Here is a 6,589-nt window from a genome sequence, read left to right as displayed (position 1 = left end):
GATCATACCCAAGAAAAATGGCCCTCTGTAACAATAGAAAATGAAAAGCAATTGAAATGCCCATCAGCAGAAGAATCTATGGAAAATTTTCACAGCAGAGAAAATGAATAGACTGTGGCCACTTGTACAAATACACGGATAAATCTAAGGAGTATGATGCTGGATGAGCAAAAGTGCTGCCCTTCTTATAAAGTTCAAAAATAACTAAAACTAAGCAATAAAGTACTAGGGCATACTATAAGAAAAATAAACAGGAAATGCAAAATTCTGGATAGAGATTGTATGTGAGGGGAGCAAGCGGGTGGATGGAAGGAGCACAGAGACCGATGTAAGTCATTGTTAATGTCCTAGTTTTGGGCTGGGCAGTAAGTTCATTGGCAAGTTTGTTATTTAAAATATGAGTAAAAAATAAATAAAAGGTGAACAAGAGAGAGCTGTGCCTGGAACAATGACAGTGTGCCCTGAACCAAGGATTATCATTAACCCAGTGTTATGGGGGGCAGGGGAAAGAATACAAACCAGTACCCACTTCATAGAGTTGTTACAACAAGTAAATGAAAGAAATGTATATCAAGGGTTTACCATACTGCTTAGAAAATTGTGCATTTTTAACTGCTGATCTCTCAAAATGTGATTTTACGAAACCATAGTTTTTAGACAATTTGAGATTTAGAAATGCCTCATACATAGAATGTATCGATGTCAGCCAAACAAGAGTAATTATAAATCTATTCATATTGTCAGCTCAGTTCTGCTTTTGAGCACAGATGAGCAGAGCAGACCCTTGAGCTCACCTGTTTGCCTCCGAGGGCCTACAATATGCCAGGTATCGTGTTGGGTCTTGGAGACCTCGGCGAGGCCAGCAGATCTAGACTTTGCCATTATGGAGAGTACAACGTGGTCAAGAGGAAGCAGATGATGACATGGTTGTCAGGTGACTCGGGTGAGGAGAGAGGAGCACAGGCCAGATGTGGCCCTGCAGTGCTGGTCCACAGAGAAGCAGCACAGCAAAGTGCAGACCAACACCAGTGTCAGAGGGCCTACCGTCCATCTCCATCTCCCTGGGCAAGTGACCAGCCTCAGGGCTCTTATGAGGAGGGGACCTTTAGCCTGAGTCAGGCATTTCAAAGAGCACCCAGCACATGGTAAGTGTTACGTTAGTAATATAAATAAAACAAAGCAAGTGTATATACTTGAGGATTCAGCCACTCACTTCCATTTTTATATACCACACACAAAGGCCTCTTATCCATTTGGGCTGGATGACTTATAAACAACAGAAATTTATTTCTCACAGTTTTGGAGTCTGGGAAGTTCAGGATCACAAGTGTTAAGGGATTCAGTGCCTGGGGAGAGCCAGCTACCTGGTTCATAGATGATGCAATGCCAGGAAATGGTGCTGGGTACCCTCATGTGCATAAAGGTCACATCACCCGGGGGAGTTGTAAACAGAAAGCACAGTAAAGCTGCCCCTTGGCTCTCTCATCCTCAGCCTCATGCGTGAGTCCATAGACTGAGTACAGAAAGACCTAGCTCCCAGACCCTGATGATTCAGGAGTCATTTTCGGGTGTCTTGTTTATTGTGAACATAAGAACAAGCAGAGGCTCACCCCATAGCCTAAAACATCAAGGGTCTTCACCACCCTTCCTTCTCTCTCTCCTCCCCCATTGCCACTACTAAAATGCCAACAAGGACCAATGTGACTGTGTTCACAAACCTGAAACTTGTTGCCTTATAATATGAGAAGAGTAATACATTAGATGTAAATGACAGATATGGTTAACATACTAAGCTTTGACTTAGTCCATCCAATGAGACTGATAGAGACCTTTGGCTGTAATCACTGAGATATTTTTCATTCTTAAACACTGTTGATGCTTATCTGGACATGGTATAAAGAGGTATTTGCTTTCTCTAACCACTTAATTCTGTGGGGGAAATGAGGCATTAACATATGGAAGATGAATTCTTAATCATTGCAGAATGATGATCTGTGGCACCTTAGTTCAACGCTCAGACACTGTGTTCTTGGCTTCGGAGCTGAGAGGGAGGTGGAACAGCACTGTCCTCACACAAGTCAACAACAAGGAGAGTTTGCTGTTCCTCTGTAACTATGAAACAGTGTCAGATAATTGTGAAAATGGCTATATGATTTTTGAAAGCACCCCTCCTATAAAACGTACAGCAAGTGTTCTCTGAATGAGGAATGATTAAAGTTTCACCCTCCAGCTACAGAGCATACCTGTCCAGTGAGAGCCCTGCCACTTCGCCCCACCTCCAGGTGCCCCAGCTCCAGCCCAAGTCGCCCAGGCCAGGATCTGGCAAGGACAGGCAGCTGCCTTTGCTTTTCCACTCCTCAAACCCCACTTTGCCACTTTGTTTTGATGTAAAAAAAAAAAGTTTCTTCCCGCCCTCCACATCCCCATATCATCTCACATTCCTGCTCTACACATAGAGTATTTGGGATTATCGAACCCTTTCGTTGAAACCTGTGCTGTCATATTAAACCTGACCCATCCTTCCTTGTTACCCTCCGTGTGGTGTCTGGTGTCCTGGGACAACAGGGCTAAGTGGGCAGTGAAGGTGGTGGGAAGCACTGGCCCAGCAGTGGGTGTGTGGGTGCTGGGGCTGGGTGCCCAACAGCTGACCACATCCCAGCTCCTCCTTGGGTCCTGGGTCCTTGTCACTAAAGTGACAGGCTCCACCTAAGCCACCTCTGAAGCTCCTGCCAGCCTCAGACAGCCTAATTCACAAGTCATTCTGCAGGCTGTTTGCTGGGTGCATAATTTGCACAGAGGAGAGGAAGTCCACAGACTTGGCAATGAAGCCAGCTCAGCTCAGAGCCCATTTCCTGTCGGTGGTAGAAGCGTGGATCTTGCCAATTAAAGTAACTCAGTCATTTCCAGTTTAAACTGTGTTGCTTTGGGGTGACCCCCCTCAGTCTATTCAGGATCCTCCCTTTCCTCTCCTTTCCTTTCCTCCTCTCAGGATAGGATCTGGATTATGGGAGGTTTATTTATGTTTTGTTATGTCTGTTACAGGGGTGGGACAAGGGCAAGTTGTGTCTGTTCTATGGTTTTCTTTGGCCTCCAATGAGCTGGGATGGGACCCTCGGGTTCAGAGTGTTGCTCTTGGTCCTGCTGATGGGCATGCCTTCCTCTGGTTGTGGTGTCCTGCACATGGCAACCCTTTCCTGTGGCTCTTCTGTACATCCTGAGCTGGGGGAGCTGGTGCTGGGGAACTTTGGGAGTGTCCTCTTGACATCATGCTGAAGTGTGGGGCTCTACCAGACTGTCCCTGGGCTCTGTGCAGGAACTTCTCAGCTTGGGTTCCAAACCTAAATGTAGCTATCAAACACGGCATCCTCCAAACCTAGTGATCTTCATTGGGGCTTGTTTTGCTAAAAGACACTGCACCCTTCTGAGGAGCTCATCAGCACTAGGACCCTAGCCCCATGCCCTCCAATTCTCCTTGGGCATTATTGACCCCATTAAACTCAGCTTAGCTGGAAAATAGCTCTCATGTTATCTTGAATCCCCTCTCCCATGATTTCTATACAGCATAATTTGTTTATGGCATAATATATGCTGTGAGGGTGAGGGAAACATTTGGGAATATGAAGAACAGACCTAGTTCATTCTCTTTTAAAAAAAATTTAAATATCTTTTACTGATTCTGGAGAGAGGGGGAGGGAGGGAGAAAGATAGGGAGGGAAACATCAGTGTGAGAGGGAATGACCAGTTGCCTCCTGCACACACCCCAGCTGGGGATCAAACCCGAAACTTTGGTATGTGCCCTGACTGGGAATCGACCCTGTGAACTTTCGGCTTAAAGGGTGATGCCCAACCAACTGAGCCACACAAGCTAGGGCAGGCCTAGTTCATTCTCAAGAAAACATATAAAAGAGAAAATAAATCAATATATATTTTATAAAAATATTTATAAACAAACAGATTAACTATATTATAGTTTGAGAAAGTTCAGAAATGACCCAAAAAATGGGCTGGAATTCATTGGGATTGACTGCAAATTACCATCCAAAGCAGGTGGGGGAGAAGATAATGGGGTACACCCAGTTAGTGAAACCAAAAGAGTCCCATCCCAGGTCTGGAGATGGTTTCGGTGAATGTCCAAAGGTTGAAAGTGACTGTGACATATGTGGATTAGGAGTGTGTGTGGGGGGGGGGGGGGGGTGGTGGCAGAAAATACTCTGGATCAGAACAAAGCTGCCCAAGGATTTGTAGGTGAAGATACTGGAACTGGATACACAGCTGGGGAAAGATTTTAGCAGGACAGTGCTGACTCTGGTTTTTGATGATTCTAGGGGAGACCAGTGAGGTAGACTAACTGGTCCAGAAGGAGCAGTTGTTACAGGTGGTTCAAGACTGCTCTTCAGGGGAGTTTGAGGGGGGGCGGCGGTGGGGGGGGTTGGTGGGGGTGGCGGGCGGTGGGTGGTGGGGTAGGGACGGTTGGGGGTGGTAGGTGGGGTGGATGAAGAGCAACACTGCATTTGCAAAGCCATCAGGACTGGTCAGGGGCCTTGGATTGGATTCTCTATCTCTTAAGAGGAGGATATGACACATGTGAGACAGGCTGTAGAGAAGGAAGCTGCTGTCCTTGGCAGCTGATGGTGAGTGATGAAAGCCAGAGAGGCAGCAAAGATTACTGAGGCTTCAGACTTGCAGACTCTATAGGACACTGGCCCAGCCCACAGGGACAGAGAAGTTGGGCAACAGGGAAGGCTGGTTGAGGAAGGGTGTGGAGTTTGAAGTCTCAGGGCTATTTATATTCAGCTGGAGTGTCCTGGAGCCCTTGGTACGTGACTTACAGAAGAGGAAAAGCCAGGGTGTGTGCTGGGGAAGGAGTGGTGGGGAGGAGGAGTGACGGGTGTGTAGGGGAATGGAGGAGTGGGGAACTAGGCTCTCTCGGAGAGAAAGACAGAGCACTCCACTTAGAGATGGTAAGTCAGCAAAGCGTCTTGTCAGCCCTCTGTCACTCCATCTCAGGACACAGCTGTGTCATTTATGTCCATTTAATATAGTGTGAAGTTTGTCATTCTCTTTCATTTAAGCACTGACAAAGTAAACACAGTTTACTCACAGGAAAAGAGCATGGAATTGGAGCTTTGCAAACTCGAATTGAAATCCTGGATCTGTAAGAAAAATGTGGTATATACACTGGAGTGTCATTGAGCCTTAAAAGGAAGGAATTCTGACACATGCTACGATATGGATGAAACTTGAGGACATTATGCTCAGTGAAATAAGCCAGTCACAAAAAGACAAATACTGTATGATTCCACTTTATGAGCTACCTAGAGTAGTCAGATTGGTAAAGAGAGAAAAGTAGAAGGGGGTGTTGTCAGAGCCTGGGGGGGGGAATAAGAAGTTGTTATTCAACAGGCATAGAGTTTCAGTTTTGAAAGATGAAAAAATTCTAGAGGTCTGTTTCACAATGTGTGAATATGGTTAATAGTCCTAAAGTGTACACTGAAAATGGTTAAGATGGTAAATGTTATGCTGTGTGTTTTTACCATGACCACCACCACAAAATAAAACCTAGATCTGGTTCTAGTGGCTGTGTTACCTTGACCTTGTACAACAAACTAATGTCTTGGAGTCTCAGTTTCCTCATCTTTAGGATGGGCACAGAGCACCCACCTCATCGAGATACTCTGAGGATTAAATGAAGGCATACATGAAGCTCCTGACATAACACCTTGCATAAAAAAAGTCCACATTTTCATTCAGTGCACTAAATTTAGTTCTTCCATCATCAAAACCTGAATGGTTTTCTTTCAAGGGCTTAGACTTATTTGGGCACTTGACAACACACACGGCGCAGCCCATATAGAACCGAGGCCAAAGTAGTTAATAGTCACTCCCTGAGCTCCTACATCCAAAATGATTTGTAATTGTACTATACAGGAAGTGCCACAGCACCCCTGGTTAATTGGAGAAGGGTCCCAAATAAAGAGGTCCCTTTTCCTGTCAAAGGAAGCTGAATCTAAATCCTCTGATCACACAGACCAGGGAATTCAAAAGAACTGGACAGAAGGCTAGGCTTTCAGATTTGCATGACCTCAAAACCAGAGAGGAGCCCTTTGCAAACTAGAAGCCATAAGCAGCAGTCATTCGGGGAGCCCATGGGAGAAAGCAAGCCACCTGAGGAAATTATTACTAAATACATGGTGTGTGAGTGAAATTTGAACAATTACCAATGTAGAGACATCGACCTTACTGCAGGTATATGACAAGGTCAACCAGCTTAGGAGAGTCACCAGAACTTGGAAATCAAAGATACGAGGAATTCAAATCAGACCAAAACATTCTCTTAGCCACCCCTGGCTAAGAGCTTTTCTTACTCCTTAGTCAGAAGAATTTGGGGCTTATGCCAAAATGCCTTCTATATATCATGTACGGTTGTTGCATAAAATTATAAGTCAGCTGGAAGTAACTGGATCAGTCTGATTCCAAAGCATGGCTTCCGCACCCTCAAAACTTTCCTTTGTTACCTTCATAGAGCCCCAGGTTATTGACAGCCACCGGCTATTATTGTAGCAAGATACCTGCAGAGGGTGGACCCTTT

Source organism: Phyllostomus discolor, chromosome 2 (genome assembly GCF_004126475.2).
Source record: "Phyllostomus discolor isolate MPI-MPIP mPhyDis1 chromosome 2, mPhyDis1.pri.v3, whole genome shotgun sequence".
Taxonomy (NCBI): domain Eukaryota; kingdom Metazoa; phylum Chordata; class Mammalia; order Chiroptera; family Phyllostomidae; genus Phyllostomus; species Phyllostomus discolor.
Note: the sequence above shows the minus strand (reverse complement) of the source record.